This window comes from Ictidomys tridecemlineatus, chromosome 10 (genome assembly GCF_052094955.1).
Source record: "Ictidomys tridecemlineatus isolate mIctTri1 chromosome 10, mIctTri1.hap1, whole genome shotgun sequence".
Lineage (NCBI taxonomy): Eukaryota > Metazoa > Chordata > Mammalia > Rodentia > Sciuridae > Ictidomys > Ictidomys tridecemlineatus.
Window position 1 is genome coordinate 23,632,257 of NC_135486.1, and position 18,390 is coordinate 23,650,646.

Below are 18,390 nucleotides of genomic sequence, written 5' to 3' on the forward strand. Positions count from 1 at the left end.
ATATTGAGTTTAAGTCATCATTTACCAATATATAATTTGTATATATTCCAAGTAATTTCCTTATCTATTCTTTTTTTTAATTTTTTTTTTTACCATTTTGCTATTATTTCTGTCTTCAAAAACATGATCAAGGAAAAAGGACCGAGGTAAAACTTACACAGCTAATTATAATTAGGGATTCCTTAGTGATTGACAGAATTATTTTTAATTATATACATATATCTGTAGTATCTGTATTTTCTTTTCTCCTATTGTTTATCAAAAGAATGAACCCTATTAACTTTTTTTTTTACTTATCACTTTTTTGTTATATTCTTAGGGCTTTTAATATAGTTAAGGAAAATAAGTAGTTTCCTTAATTACTTATTCCTCTGCAATATCTTGAGTAAGTATAGAATATTTTACTACTTTGAGATTAATATGATATATGCAATATGATTTTCCTAATTATTTGAAAGAATGAGAATAGAGTTGTGACTCAGAGGATAATAAAATATGCATTCAGAGTGTATGTTCAGCAGGTAAAGTATAATTTTAGTGGATAGTTGTTTCATATTATTTCAAAATCTCTTTCTGTGCTTGTGTTATTGTTGCATATTGAGTTCCAATCTGATATTTAAGTTTATTTTTGACTTAATGACAAATAATCCCAAGGTATTTGAAGGATAACACAGAAGATTAGTTGTGCTTGATGCACTTCCAATTTATACTCTTTTACACACTGCCCTCTTCCACCCCATGGAGCATTCCCTGACCACCCTTCTTTTCAGAATCTAAAACAAATTAGGAGGTTGCCTATGCTCCCATGGCTTCATTTGAGCTCCCCTTGTATATCTTTTGTAAAGCCTTGCAATTACTCACTGACTCATCTCTGCAACTAATCTGTGGGCAGCTTAATGGCAGGAGTATTATCTTTGAACTCCCCAGAGCTCAGTTCACTAGTAGATCAAATGACTTATTTTCTAATATTTATATCGGCTTTATTTATAAACTGCTATCCTGAGACTGGACTTCAGTAAAGCTTCTGAGCCATAAAGGTGACTCAGAGTTACTTTGGAAGAGAGGTAAACAAATCTCAAGTTTCTTGCTGTGATCTTGGATGCTTAATAGCAGATTTCTCTGAAGGTTGAAAGAGTCTGGTTCATAACACTACTCTTTGGGGGAAGAAGAACCACCAGAGAAAATTCAGGACATTGCAGAGGGGAAGAAAACAAAACAAAACAAAACAAAAACTACAGTTGCTTCTGATTACTTGGCTGTTGTTTATTATGAAATATCCCCCTCCCCTTTTTTTAAATCTATGGCAATACTTCTGTTAAAGTCAGCTTTGTTTTTAATGTGTTCATACTTTATCTCTTAAGATGAAAGCTTGCTCAGTTAATCTTTTTTTATCCACATCCTTTCATTTAAGTATGGCTCTTATAAATAATGTATAAAAGGCAACTTAATAAACTTCCATATTTTCATTGCAGTTTTCAGTCTATTTACACTTAGTATGACTGTTCATATATTTAGATGTGAAGGCCACTCTTTTTGTGGTTAGTCACTGTCCTTATCAGTCTCTTTGCACCTCCTTCTCTTCCTTTCTTTCGACTGGGTGTGTTTGTATTCTACTTTATTCCTCCATTGGTTCTTCTTTATTTATCTTCTTTATTTATGCCTCAGTGGTTACTATTTAATATTATTGTACTTTGCAGTCCACATAAAAACTGTGCCATACTACCATTCCTGTTCTTTGTGACATTGTTGGCACATAATTTTCTCCTACATATATTGTACATATCACATACCATTATATACTTTATTTAGCCATTATTTTTCTGAATAAAAATTTCAAATATTTTTGACATATACATGTTCGTATATATTCCTTTCTGGTTCTTTCTATTGCTTTCTTCTACCTGGGCTCTTGTCTTTCATCCTTTGAGAAGGCCATCCTAAGAGTGTAGCTATCTGGGAGTACATTATTTCATTATTTCATTAAAGAAACGTCTGAATGGGTTTCTTTAATTGCTCTTATACGTCTCACTTCTTTATTGTTGTCTTAAGATCACAGGCAGGCCTGGCACATGCTAGACAAGTGCTTTACCACTGAGCCATGTTCCCAGCCCTAATTGCTCTGATATTTGAAGGATATTTTCATTAAGTATAGAATTCATGATGGACATTTTTCCCCCAGCATTTTAAAGTTGTAATTCTCCTATTTTTTTTAGCTGTTATTCTTGTCATCTTGAACATAATGTTCCCTCCCTACTACTCTTAAGTTTATTTTTTTGTTTTTCAGATTGTGATATTCCAGTAGGGTTTGGGGTGTGAGGAGGTGTTTTTTTTTTTAATTGGAAAAAAATCATAGTCATAATGTTATTTAAAAAAACCCTTTTCCTCCATGATGTCTCTCCTCTCAATCTGGGGCCCCTCTGTAAACACATGAAGAAGACACATATAAACACTCACACTGGGCTCTGTTCTGGTTTTTATCTTGTGCTTCCATTTGAATAATTTTTATTAACCTCTCTTTGGCTTTGCTATTCTTTCTTCTGTTGTATCTAATCTGCTATAAGCCCCTAAAATAATTTTCTACCTTCAAATATGCTATTGTTTTTCTTTCTTTCTTTTATTAGTTCTAAAGTTCTTTGGGTTATGTGATTTTTGATTTTCTATTTTTAGATTTTCTGGATTTCTTACTTTTTAATCATTTCTATAGAGAAGAATTACATGTATGTTTTATACAGTCATTTATATATGTTAATCCCAATATCTGCTTCTGGGTCATCCTTGGATCTACTTCTGCTAATAGTCACTTTGAGTCACATTTTCCTCTGCTTTAATGTTCCTCATAAATTTTATTGTATGCTATTGATTATGTATGAAAGAACAGTACAGATGGAAGTTGGTCATATGTTCTTTCAAAAACTTCTGGTACTTTCCTTTGTCAGGTAACTAGAGTGAAGGCTTATTTATTTCTTTTTTTAAATTTCTGTTTTGTTGTGTTTTAGGCATTAATCTTTTTGCTCTAGTGAGAGCTGATCTAACTCTGGGGTGAAGTTAGTGATTTTTGTCTCTGGTTTCACATGTCTAGGAGGTGGGATAAGGAAGCTTCAACTTGCACCATACGATTCTAAGATTACTTCTGCCCCTTCTTCCCTTCATATCCCATGACATTACTTATTCTACAGATATCATGTGGGATGAAATTGGTAGATGAGGAGAACAAACTCTGTGTTTGATATCCCTGAAGATTCCTATCCTCATGGCAGAAATACATGGCAGTTAGAATTTTCTAGTTCCTCCTTTTATCAGCCATCCCTTTCTTCTTAAAGATGCTAATTCCTGGATGCACCCTCAGAATTGGCTAATACTCCCAGATTAAAAGTGGCTACTGTTGCTCTAGAATACCTTTTCTCTCTGTAAATTTTTGTAGTTCTTCAGTGGCCTCAAAGCAACTTATTATTTTTTTCTTTAATCTTGTGTTTTCTCAGAATTAAGGCAGAAGTGATGAGTTTTTGTGACTTCTATATTCTAACAAAAGAACTTTCAATGTAATATTAGAAATTACCTAAATTAGGAAAACTCTGACATTTCAATTAATTAGTTTACTAAGCTTTAAATGATCTCTAACTCTGTACTTATAATTATTCTAGGTTCAGGAAATATAGCAATGAGCAGATTCACAATTGTTGATGAACTCAAATAATTACGATTCATATGCCCTGGTGAAAAAAAGTGTTATTTTTTTCAAAGATCTGCCCAAATACTATATTGAAATTATGTGATCTTGAGGTAAAGCTATTTTTGTCTATAGCTTTCACAATGAATTTGTAATATTTTGTTGTCATTTTTAAAATGCTGATTTAGCCAAAAATTATATTATCCATAAGTGAACATTTTTTTTCAATAATGAAAAATATTCCTAAGCCATGAATTATTTCTTTCAAATAATATATATTATTAAGATCGGTATAAAGAAAAGAGAGCTTGAGGTGTCCTGTTATCATGGATCTGGATTTTTAGAAGCCTTTCCTGATTAGCTTGCCTTTTCTGCCCTCCAGTTCCTGTTGCCTAAAGAATGAAGAGTCTGTCTGAAGAGGCTCCACGAATTCTCTCTGCTCTCTAGAGATCTAAAGAGCACAATTTGAAAACCATTTAAGTAGATCATTCATGCAGGCAAGGAATTTTTCTGTTTCCTTTTTTATTACCATTTTCTTCAAATTTCGGAGACAAATTAAATGCTTAGGTGAAGTTAATGGTGGTTTGAAATTAACTGCTGATATATATATATATTGGGTATACAGAGTTATTTAATAGTTCTTTGGGGTTTTCCTCAAGCTCTACTTCATTGAATTATAGAATCTCAGGAGTTAGAAATAGCCTTGGAGATAATTTAGCATAACCTCCTACTCAGTGAAAGGCTCCTTTCTATGACATCCCTGACAGATGGTCATTTCGCTTCTGCTTGAGCACTTCCAGTCACTGGAGTTCATTACTTTTTGAAACTGTTTCATCGTGAACTGCTCTCCTGATTTAGATAATTCTTTCATATACCAATCCCAAACATGTATCATGGTGATTTCCAATCATTGACAAAATTATTCCTCTTGTTACTTTCATCTCTTCTCCACTTGACCTGATTTATGTTACTTTCTCTTAATATACCTATATTCCTCAATGTGCATTCTACTATGGCAACATTTATTTCTCTATTCTCAGCGGGATATTGCAGAGAATGCATTGAATTCGGCAAATGCACCTGAGAGGCCTCCGTGAAAGCCATCCCAGTGGATTGTGTCCTTGGAAGATCACAATCCAGGAATTCTGACACTAGGAATCCCTGAAAACTTTTGTTTAGGTGAACTTTCTTTTCTGTTAGCTATCTACCTTAATCTTTCTTATCTTTAATGTAGGTAGGGCTAGGTATGGAAAATGTGCTGTCAGTCCTACACTTAAAATTTGCATTCATTGTCTTGCAGATAGATAGTTACAAAAAGTGAATTCTTCTAAATTCTTAGAAAAGTCCTCTTTATGCTTATGTAATTACTTACATATTAAGGAAGTCTCAAGTTTAGCCAGTTATCCATGTTAATGATATCTAAAGTTTGAGAATGCCTCAAAAAATAGATACCTGATTTTTTTTTTTCTAAATTAGGATTTCTTCATATGTGAAATGCTCTCCTTATTCACTTCGGAAAACTCAAAGTGTAATTCTTGTCTATGAATCTATACAGGTATTTTTCCTGAATGTTGTATTTTCAATGAACCCAAACTTTCACTGTATTTATAGTCTAAAGAAAATTTATTTAGTACCTACTGGCTTACCAGGCTTTCTATCAGCTACTATGGATAAAAGATGAAAACACAATCTGGGAAGAACTTAAATTCAGAGGGGCACATAAATGAGAAAATGACCAAACGATATAGAAAATGCTGTGGTGGAATTAATTGCAGAGCTCCTAGTGAAGAGGCAAAGCACACTCAATGATTTTCTGTTTTGGGCAGATATGGAGTGCCCATGCAGTGGTGGCAGGGAAGGAATCCTGTATTATAAAAGGCAGGTAGGAGGAGTCTTCAGTTGTATTATAACCATTTATCTATACGTTCTTAAAAATACTGTTGCTAGCAGTATCTTAAAGGTAGAGACTTCCCCCTCCCCAATTTGAGTGCGGTTTGTATTTTTTCATTATTGGAGTTTTTCAAGCTGTGTACAAACATGTCAGCCTTGAAGCATGATATCAGATAGGTAACCTTTGAAGTCCCTTGCAGATACAAGCAGATGTAATTGTCCTATTTTATACAAACTTAGAATTTTATATGGATCTTTTGAATGTATGGTTGATATTATTATGCCATCTAGGGATAAAGTTATACCAAAAAAGCTATTATTTGGTCCAACTTTTCCTAGTTTGCTAAAGTTTGTTCTATATTTAGGTGGTTTCTATTTTATGACAATGGTAACTTTTCTCTTTCATTTTTTTATGTCAGTGCTTCCCAAATATTTGTGATGGACTATTATAACTTTATATATGCCTCTTTCAAAAGATACATATTTAAGAATATAATCTGATTCATAAATCAGTCATTCTTTCCAAAGTCATTTTGTTATATCTTTCTGAAATTCCTTCAGGTTTTCTCTGAATTTCTGGTTTTGAAGTGCTCAGCTGAATGTGTTAATCCTATTTACATATGGTGTGTACTCTACATATTGCTTCTGCCTATAGCTGTTTATTATGATTTTATTTGGTGCTAATCAGGAAAAGTTATGTAGCTGCCCAGTCAATATCTGAAAATAGCTTGCATTTCTCAAGACAGAAGGTGACAAACAAACCCTTTGCTTAACACTGAATCCTAGGTTAATATTACAAAGTCAAATATAATCGCATATAAGAAATTCAAACACTAAATTATAGCCAGTAGCTAACTCATGCATAATCAAATCATTATGCAGAAAGATTTCATATTCTATTCACTGGAGCTCTTAAGCTTTATTTGACATCAAGTTATATTTCCATAAATATTTGTTGTGCTCATTTGACCAAATAAAAAGTGGAAGTTAAACTCGAGTATTTTTTTCCCCATTGAATGACCCGTACTTGGGGATGCCCCATCAAACAACAGATTTAAATTTTAAAGCCTGTTTGCCAACATTTGAAATTCCCCAAAGCTCAGATTAATTACGAAATGCTCCTGCAAGCTCAGCAGCAATAGAACCCTGAGCTCCACAGACCTTATTTTGTACAGAACTGGCAGGTTTTTGAACTTTGTGAACTCTCTGTAGACTTCTTACAGCAATCTTGCTGCTTTTTGAAAAGCCCCTTTTGCTGTCATTAAATGTTCGTCTCATTCTACAATCAACAAAATGTAAGAAAATGTTGGAAATTATCAAACAAATTTGACTAATATAAATGAGTTACTTAATTATACATGACTTTTTAAAAAGAAATTGAATTCATAATTATGTTGGGTGATTCACTCAATCTTACAAAAAAGTTAACAATTACTAATTCTTGTAATGACAAACATCTATTAATTCCTAAGACTCTGGAAGTGTTCTCATCCCAGCTGATTCAGTCCCAGTTCTCATGAAGCTCACCTTTGTGTACAGTACAAGGGTTAGGTGCAGGAACAAAGGTTTGCACAAGTTGCTAGGTGAACCCATTTCTACAGTGATGTGTGGATCGGGGAACACCTTGTACAGGGAAGTCAAGACTAAGGCTGATACTGAACAATAATTAAAGTACTAGAAGATTAGAGTAGGATGTATGGGAAACGAAGCAGGAGAGAGGAAGAGGGAGAGGGAGAGGGAGAAAGAGAAAGAAAAAGAGAAAGGCCACATGGGAAGAACACATAGCATGTGCTAGCAGTCAAGATAGACAGGAATAGTCACCAATTGTAAGAAATTTGGTAAGGTTTGAATTGATGGTTTATATTGGCGAGTGAGGTTAGTAGGTGAGCTTCAGTCAGGGAATATAGGGCTTTACATTTTATGCCAAGATCAATGTTTTATTTGTGCACCGGGTTCAATGACATTTAAAAGCAGAATTTTCTCTTCAGTAGATGACACTCAGGTTCCCAGTGAACTTTCAGCTTCTAGCTCTTCTAGCTTCTAGCTCTTCTCCTTTTCTTCTTTTGTGCTCTTCCTTCCTTCCTTTCTTGAGTCCTTTCTATCTTTTCTGCTATTCTCTTGTTCTTCTCTCCTCCTGATCACTCTTCCCTATCCTAATTTTATAATTAATTATAAATTAATTATAAATTAATTTATATTGCTTTGATTTTATCTGTCAAATCTGATACTTAAAAATATTTCAAGCATTTATCATTAGGGATAGGAATTTGAATTTGACCATTTCAAGTATTTTGGGAAACCTTTATTTATTTATTTATTTATGGTGCTGGGGATTGAACCAAGGGTCTTGTGCATGGGAGGCAAGCACTTTACCAACTGAGCTATATCCCCCACTCCTCAAGTATTTGGTAACCTAAACAGTTTAAAATAAAAAATGTGTCACAGTAGATTGGGTAGAGAGAGGTGATAGGAAGGGAGGGGAGGGGAGGGGGGGATAGGAAGTTCAGCAGAATGCAATAGACACTAGGATTGCTGTATGTATAAACGTGGCTGTATAATCAATGTGATCCTGCAATCTGTACATGTGGAAAAATGAGAATTCATACCCCATTTGAATCAAATGTATGATATGTCAAGATCATTGTATTGTCATGAGCAACTAATAAAAAAATAGTCTGTTTAAAATAAGATGTGTCCATCTATAACTAAAACAGAATGGAAAGGATATCCTCCTCCAAACCATTTGAAAACATGGAAACAAGAATAAAATGCTTTTTTAGTAAAGCAAGTATTTTTCTATTACTTTAGTTAAATGACTTAGAACAACTTAAAATGGAATTAGAATATATGAGTCATATTTTCTAGCTCATTTTACTAATAAATGCTTATTTTAGTGTCATATACCTTCTTTGTGGTGATTCTTTCAAGTTCAAAAATTTAAATGTATTGGTGAGTTTTTAAAAATGTTTTGAAGACTGTCAAGACCTGTATTTGAAAAAAAAATACATGTCTGTATTATGCAGAGTTCCCTTAGGTATTTGCACACTCGTTGGATAGAAGGTTTTTCTAGGAAAGAGTTAAAGAGAAATGTTAGAGTCACTTCTGTTAGAATTAAATAGAGGTTCAAAGACTGTCTCAAGTACTCAGTGGAGATTCAATGGGGAAATTTAAAAAGAAATTGCAAGGTTAAAAGTAGTGAAGAATATGGTATGGAAAGTAAGATGTTACTTTTTAAAAATTATGTGCATTTTCACTTTTTATTATAAACTCAGTTACTTAATTTTGCCCTCTTCTTCAAGCTAATGTCAAATTTTACATAGATAATCACCATTAGGCTTTTATTATTCAATGACCACTAGTTTATATGATAACTTCCTTCCAATTATTATTGCTGAGTCTTTGAGCAGGTTCCTTTGCAAGTTTGAACCCAGATATTTTATTTTCAAAGCCATTAATGAAGTTTCCTGTTAATGCGACAACAGTGCATGATAGGAACTGGATAATGTCTAAATATTGATTGTGGGTGTCTGTCACAGCTTTTGAAGTACTTCTATTTAATTCAGTTTAAAGAAATCAGGAGTAAGAAACCGGCAGATGAAGACAGTACATTTAACTTTTTAAATATAATTCAGCATATTTATGTGTGGTACTAAAAATTAAATGCACTGTAGTCCTATTATTGATGGTGTTAACTTGTTAAGCAATTGGCATTATAACCATATTATGAACATTCTATACTTATTATAATGAGATTTATTTTCAAGACTCAGTGTTCAGTCAATAGAGAATGTTTTGTGTTTTTTACTTCTTAATGAATTTAACCTTTATTTGATTGTTTACTAATTAATTTATTTTTATGTGGTGCTGAGGGTGGAACCCAGGGCCTCAGCCATAGAGGGCAAGTGCTTTAACCACTGAGTCACAACAGAATGTTTTTTAAGTATTGCTGTCTTGAGGTCTGAATACAGTAATTTACCAATTTCTGATAAACAATACTTGTTCTGAGGGGGGATAGTAGAGGATAGGAAAGGCAGCAGAATACAACAGACACTAGTATGGCATTAGATAGAAACGTGGATGTGTAACCGATGTGATTCTGCAATCTGTATATGGGGTAAAAATGGGAGTTCATAACCCTCTTGAATCAAATGTATGAAATATGATATGTCAGGAGCTTTGTAATGTTGTGAACAGTTAATAAAAAAAATTAGAAGTGGAAAAAAAACAATACTCGTTCTTTTTTTATTTTATTTTTTATTTTTTTGTGGTGCTGGGGATTGAATTTAGGTCCTCCTGCATGTGAGACAAGCACTCTACCACTGAGCTATATCCCAGCCCTAAATAATACTAGTTCTACTTTCAGTGTTTTAGTCAGCTTAGGTTGCAATAATAAAAATATTACAGCTGTCTTCTCATGGTATCCTCCCTTTGCAGTATAAGAGACTCTTTCTTGTGTCCCTTATAAGGGCACTAATCCCACATAATCCCACGAGGGCTCCACTCTAATGAACTAATCATCATCCCGAGTCCCCACCTTTAAATACCACATTATGGACTGGGGTTTCTGCTTCTGAAGTTTGAAGAGGCAAACATTAAGTTAATAACATTTAACTTTCAAGAATCATGGGATTTATTGGCTCAAATAAAAAGTACATTAAATACTGCTGTTCTATACAATGTAGGTTTTGAATAGCACAGTAAATAGATTCTATATTGGAGCACTGACATTCTAAGCTATATATAGAAATCTCAGTTTTTTTATCTATAAATTGTTATTTAGAAGATCATAAACTTTATTGAATTTTTAAGAGTAAATAAAATATAATAAAAACAAAAATCAAGGCAAGTGGTACATGATGAAAGAGGCAAAAGTATTTCTGAGGGATTTTACTCTTGGAGTTATGTGTAGATTGGATAGCTGAAAAAGGCTTCTGATTTTTTATTTTTTATTAAAAGCTAGGAAATTGAGGTGGTAACCACATATGCTTATGGTGACATGTCCAAGCATGTAGAACATTAGGAATAATTCTCTGGAGAAAACAAATGAAGCAATAGGTAAAGTTGATATTGAATGCATTGTTATATAATGAGTTTTTGCTGAATTCAGTATAGTTATAAATATTTAAAGCTATATAGGGGGGTAGGCAAAATAGAGGGAAGGGACTTGAAGCTTATGTTTCCATAAGGCTAGTACTTGTCAAGTTCTTCAGAACAAAAATCTATGAAGGCCTGTATTCTGAGAAAGCAAGTCATTATTGAGAAAAATGAAGAAAAGCCTAAGTAAATGGAGGAATATATCATGTTAATGTCTTGGAACATAATATAATGTAAAAATCCTATTTGTCTACAAATTATCCTGTACTTTCATTTCATTCTTATACTTTAAAGCAAATTATTTTATTTTTTTATAATAAACAAGTGGATTCTACAATTTATAATTTGAAAGGCTGAATAGCTAACAATGTTGAATACTATGAACAAAGAAGAATAAAAATATGGGAAATATCACAAATTAATGTAAAGATATAATAATTAAGAAAGTGTGGCTTTTCATAGGTCATATGAATGGACATGAGAATGGACATCTAGAAGTAAACCCATGCATATACGAAAGCTTAATAGATGACTAAGGTGGTAGTACAGAAAATGGAAAGGCCCTCTTTTACTAGGTGGTCAATTGGACATCCACGTGGAATAAAAATGAGTGTTCACTTTACCTCATACCATGTCTGAATTCATAGAAAGCACGCGCACGCACACATTGTTTTCTCAAATTAAAGAGCAAGTACATACATCTTCCAGAAAGAATCTTTTTGTGACTTGATGAGACAAATGTTTCTGAAACAGGATGACAGTGGCAATAATCACCAAGGAAAAAAAGGGTCAGTTGGTCTACCCTGATACTCTTCATCAAAAGACATCATCAAAAAGTAAAAAGGGAAAGCCATCTAATAGAACAATATTCAAAACTATTAACTATTGTAATAATTTATTAAGAAAAAGATATTCCCTTATACTGACAAAAAACTTGATTCCAGAATTGGGGTGGTGTTACCACAGAAGAAAAGGAAGGTGTGTTCATTTAGCTTGTCAACTGGACACTGTATCAGTGTATCTTGACAGATGTTAACCATGTTATTGAGTGGCACATACTGTGGTAAAATAGTTACCTCTAACAAAATGGGAAGCAATCATGTATGTAATGAATTTTATATTTTTAGGGGAAAGTTAAAACAGAATTCTATTAGTTTATCTGTTTGCTGTTGGCTGTGTTCAACAAGGTATCATTAAAAAATGAAATAGAATTCACAAAATGGGTCAATTTGCATGCAATGATGAAAAAGATAAAATATTTAGAAATCTAAGGTGTTATGAGACTTGAAAAATGCAAATGGTTCTTAAGTCTCAAGCACTTAAGTATAGAGTAAGAGAATATGAAAGACACTTTAAGAAGACTTTGAATGACCTTGGCTTATTAATGCTCAGCCTTACATCCAAGATCAAATTATGGTTCCCACACCTATTGTTAATTACCCTTGGTGAATTATGCGTCCAGGCAAAGTTCAAGTTGAGAGAATGGGGCCAAATAAAAGTTCTTAACTAAGTAAAATGATTTATGGGAAAAAGTTCAAGGTAGTTGTTCTAAAAGTTCAAAGTATCTGACCATTTATTTGAGAAATAGCCATAAAGTCAAGAAAGCAAAGAAACATAGCTGTCTTTGTGTTATGTAAAAAACCAAACAAAATGCAATTGAGCATGAGTATAGTTCTGAGCATATGAAATAGATTTGAATCAGGTAGATGTGAAGATTGTTTATCTTCTGGAAGGATTGTACTTCCAAAAAGAACCACGAATCTGTGACTCATACTTTAAGTGCCTCTTGCCCCACACATTCTTAAAAACATTATATTTTATTATTCAGGAAAGCTGATCTTGGATATTTGGTTAGGGTGTATAAGAAAATGAAATGCAAGCTTAACTATTACCCAGTGAGTCTGAAAATTTCCAAAACACGAATTAGGTAATCAAATAAAGGATTTAAAAGATGAGTCACATAAGATATAAGAACTAAACTAGAAAACAAGTGGCTATAGTGTTGAGTTTTTATGTCCCAATGTTAAATTTTATGCCTTTGTGTTCATGGCCAAAAAATGTTATCCTTTCTGTGTCAAATTGAACTTAAGTGGAAAGATGTAATAAAAATGTGCGTGCTAACTATTTCAAAATATTGTTTTAATAATTAAATGTAAGGAAATATATTTTTTGAAAATGTTGTAGAGAGATATAAAGAAAAATGGAGACACATAAGAAATCAAAGATATCTATCAAGTTAGTACATGATGTAGTTATAGTAGTCACCTTATTTGGATCCTGTAAGATATGGGCACCTGATTGTTTTACAATTCAGATACTGAACAATTTTAATGAAAAAAAATTCTTTTTTCTTTTTGGACTACTCCCAGGCTAGATGATTCTTAACAGCTAAAATAAGTGTAAAGAAAAAGAAGAGACCACTGTCCTTTCAGATTATATTCATTGTGTCAGGTAAAATAAGGATAGAAGTGAATATTTGTTTTATAAAAAACAAATATTCTCTTTAAACATAAAAATCTAAAGAAAGCTCAATAGGAAAATGTTGTCAATTTAAAGTAAATTACATTCTGGACACAGAAAATTCTAATTTTTTAAAACCACAGACTAAATTAAGCCTAAGAAGTGAAATATGTGTATTTCCCTTACTGTCTCATGAACACTTTCTAGAGCTCTTTGAAAGGTCAAAACCACATAAGCTATGCCATGTCAGTTAAAACTGCCTGAAAATGGAAGTGCATTTTTACTTTTATCAGGTTACTCTGAATAATTTGGAATGCCTGAGAGGGTCAATTGTAGCATTAATCTGAACTGGGGGCCAATTTTCTAAATTTAGTTTATAATTCAAAATTAAAACTACACTGTTTTGATAAATTAAAACAACAAAAATTTCTTTCTTTCTATGCCACATGCATTTATGAACTGACTGGGGTTCTGCTCAACTTGAATTTAGTCTTCACTCTGGGATCCAGAATGATGCATCAGCTACTACAGAACATGGTGGTTACCACAGCTGATGAAGTAAAGAAACTGTCAATGTGGCCTGGCCTTTAAGTGTCTGCCAGGAAGTGGCATATAGTCATTTTTACACTCTTCTCATTAACTGTAGAACTCACAGAGCCATGTCTGAGATATATAGCTAGAAAGTTTAAGCTTCTTGCAAGGAAAAGACCCAGTGAAGTGTAATATATTCAATATACCTGGCTGCTTACAATTGGTTACATACACTCCAATGACTGCTTCTCTAAACTATATATATATATAAAAGGTGTGTGTATGTGTAATATATATATATATATATATATATATATATATATATTACTTAAGCATAAGCACTTGATACTATTTTTCAAACATCCCAAACTTACTAAGTATCTGGCAAATTTTCACTTTATGAAGTTAAAAAAATTGGCATTCTTACAACATATGAACTAAAATACAGTTTTGTTCACAATTTTTTTATTTTTGTTCTGCTATTCATTTTCATCACAACCTAATAGTTCATAGTTCACATGGAATATTGACTAGTAATTAGGAAATATAGAAGTGCTAGGGGGCCATCTCCTTTCCACCAGGAACTAGTACCATTGAAAGTGATCCCCTGTCAATACCTGTGCTATCCATGTTGGCACAAACAGTAATCCCTGCAGTGTTAACTACGAAAACTGAAGTGGAAAAGGGAGTTTGGATGTTAGTGTAAGAAAATAAGAGAATTTTTTTAAAAGTCTAAATCTAAAATTAAAAGAACATATATTTGTTTCTTTTATTTACTCTTTCATTGATGAGTTGGAACCAGTAGATAGTAGATATACTTCATGATTCCCTTCTTTTTCTATTATAAACTGTACTTATTTTTTAATATATAGTTATTTGAAATATATATTTTGAATATATAGTTGTTTGAAAGAAGTTTGAAGACAAATTATAGTAGAGAACATGTAAAACATTTTTAACCTTGTTTGCTCCTTTCTTAGTACTTTGTATCAGATTTTCCCTTTATTGGCAATTCTGTTCTTCAGCTTATTCTAGGTGCCATTTGGAGTTAGTTTTCTAAACTTTCTTTTGCATACCACATCTAATCTTCAATGAGTTCCTTTGGCTCTGACTTCGTTTAGTGCAAATTCTACCCACTTCTTGTTAACCTCCACTGCTAGACCTTGGCCCAGGCCACAAACATCTTCTCTTTGAACTACTGCAACATATTCTGACTCCTCTCCCTGTTGCTATGTTCATTCCTGTTGAGCTTGTCCTGACACAAGATCTAGAGTAGTCCTTCTGATAAATGTTAGTCTACCTCACTGCGTAGGTCCCCCAGTTGTACCCCATTTTCTTGAATTTCTGTCCTTAAAATGGCCTATACAGCTTCACATGCTTACTGAGCTGTGCTTGTATGCTTACTCTGCTCCAACTGTGTCTTTGCCTTGGCATGTTCCCTTTGTTTTCTCTGCTTGCAGTATTCTTCCTGCTCGAGTCATGACTCAAACCTCTTCAATTTTAAGCATTGGATTATTCCCACTTTCTCATGAGACCTGCCCCCACCATTTTTAAAAGATGCAAACTGGCCTCTCTTCTCTCCTGTGTTCCAAATCCAGGCCCTCCAGATCCTTCTCGTTGTGCTACCTTTTTTTTTCTATTTCATTTTTATCTTCTAATGTACTACATAATATAATATATGATACGTTTTGTGCTTGTTGCTATCTAGATTTTAAACTCCATGAAAAGAGTAATACTTTGGCATTTCTTTTACTCTGATATATTTAACATGTCCAGAACAATGTCTGGCATATACTAGGCATTCAATAAATACGTGTTGAATGAATGCACACAAATTCTAGTCAATTCAGTAAAGAAAAAATAGGTAAATAAATAGCATTAAGGTTGGAGAAAAACTTACTTCGTACAATTGATAGAATAGGTTATTTAGAAAAAATCACACATACACATTAACACAATGTTTAAGTTACAAGGCTGGATTGAAAAAAAATAGTAAACCAGCCACCTGTCTTTTTAGAAAACAAATTTTAAAAAATCAATATAATTTAAAATGACACACAAAAAATAACCCTAACCCTTAAAGTAAATCTAATTGAACATGTACCAGGTCTTTCTTTTAAAAAAAACATTTTAGTTGTAGATGGACACAATACCTTTATTTAATTTATTTACTTGTATGTGGTGATGAGAATCAAACCCAGTGCCTCACACATGCGAGGCAAGTCCTCTGCCCCTGAGCAGCAACCTCAGCTCTGTACCTTGTCTTTCTTGAGCAAAGTAGAAAGTTATATTAAGAGACAGTAACTGATGCTAATTCAAAGTGAGGTGGGAGAGGGGGTGAGGCAGAAGGGAGTGAAGGGGGGGGAGGGGGAATGGGGGTATGAAGGGTAGTAGAGCGAATCAAACATTATTACCTCATGTGCATATATGGCTACATGACTGGGGCGATTCTACATCATGTACAACTAGAAGAATGAGAAGTTCTACTCCATTTATGTATGATGTATCACAGTGCATTCTACTATCATGTGTAACTAATTAGAACAAATTAAAAAAAGAGACAGTAGGGAAGACACACAGGGAGAGGTACTCCTTGCTTATAGATTCAAGGCCGATTTTAAAAATACATGAATTCTCATTTAATTGATTCTTAGAGTTAGTGCAATTCCTATCAAAATCCCAGCAGGTATTATATAACTTCTAGAGGGAAGCAGGAAAAAGTTAACAGTAGTCAAGAGAATCTGATAAAAAACAAAATAGAAGGAGTTGAGCAGGTAACAAGACTTACTATGAATTTATTACAGTGAAGATAATTTAACATTGGCACATAATGCAAAAACTAAAAAGTCAGTTCAAAATCAGATTCATAAACATATGGATGTATTCACATGTAATAAGGAAAAATCATAAGACGTTGGGGTAAGGGTGGACATATGAATAAATGGTGCTTGCCATAGTTGAGTATCTCTATGAAGGACACAAAGTGACATCACCTGAGTACTACCACATTTAGAACTAAGTATGCCCAAGTGAAATTTTTTAATTTGTTTCAGGAATTGTCCCTAGGGGTGCTTTACCACTGAGCTACCTCCTCGAACCTTTTTATTTTTTATTTTGAGACAAGGTCTTGCTAAGTTCATGAGACTGGCCTTCCTTGAACCTACTATTTTCCTCTCAGTTTCTTGAGTCATTGGAATTACAGGTGTATACCACCATGCCTGGCTTTGCCCAAGTGAAATAAAAATGAAATCTAAAAGGCAAAACTACAATGCGGATAAAATGAAATAGGGAAAAATATCATAATGACTTCAGGGAAGTAGAATATAAAAGTCTAAACAAGAATATTACATTTGACTGCATTAAATTCATTATGAAGTATATAAAAGGGTACCTGGCAAAGGCTCATATTTAGAATATGAAATAAATTTTTACAGACCAATAAGAGACTTCAGAAAAATTTAAATAAAAAATTTAATAGGTCAGTATATTAATTGATTGTTCGATAAAATGATTTGTTTGACTAAGTATTTTATTTTTCTCCTGACCCATTTCCTATTCAAGTTCCATCATTTATAAACATCAATCCAAATATCATTCATTCTTGCAGATTTGTCTCTTTCTGTTGTGTTAGTCAGTTTTCTGTTACTGTAACATGCTGGAGATATTCAAATTATAAAGAGAAAGGGTTTACTTTAGTTTAGAGTTTTGAAGTTTCCAATCCATGATTATTTGGCCTTATAGCTTTTAGACCTGTGTTGAAGCAGTACATTTTGGAGGGAGCATGTGACTGAACAAAATGTTTTGGCTCAAGGTTGGCACACAAAAATCGCTAAGAGGAATGGGCTGAGGACCCACTCTTGCCTTTGAGGACATGCCTCCCGTTACTGTAGGAGCTTCTGCTAGGCTCTACCACATGAAGTTTTCACCACCTCCAAATAGCACCAAGCTGGGGATTAAGCCTTTTACACATGAGCCTTTTAGAGGCATTCCTAATCCAAATTATACGCCTGTCTTCTAGACAGAATTTCCTTTAGTGGATGATACTACTGGCATTGCTTGGAACCACTCTTATGGTGTGTCATTTGATGGCTCAACTAGGTCTGATGGGTCCAAGATGACCTTATTTAATCTGTTTGGCAGTTGATACTTACTGGCTGTTGGCTAAGGAAAATCAGTTTTCCTTTGTATGAGTTTTCTTCTTCAGCAATCTAGACTACCATTTTTCACAACATGGTAGTCCAGAATTCCAAGAGGGTAAGAACAAAAGGTGCAAGTTCCTTTCAAGCATAGTCTCTGGAATTCTCACATTATTCTCTTGTTCAAAATTGAGGCAAAGCCCCCTCTGGATTCAAGAACTGGGTTGTAGACTCCACCTCTCAAGACCATATTTTCAGTCTAGTACTATCTACTCTTTAGTCAAGATAATTGTTTATAATCTATTGCTACACAATGAACTTCCCCAGACTTAAACAATGACATTCTCTTTTTTTTAAAAAAAATAACTTTTGGAAGTGGAAACCTATGCAAATTGTCTTCTTTTCTATCCTCGGACCACTATGGGTCTGCTGTTATCTGATGCTTTTGAGTAGTTCTGAAGGATCTGCAAGAGCCTCATATTTTGCCCATCAGTTGGGGCTGGCTATTGCCTGGGGCAGCCTGCATTTTATCCTCCAGTAAATAGAAGTATGTCTTTTCACAAACCTACTCAGGCTTCCAAAAAAAGTGATGGCAGAATCCACTATCAAGTA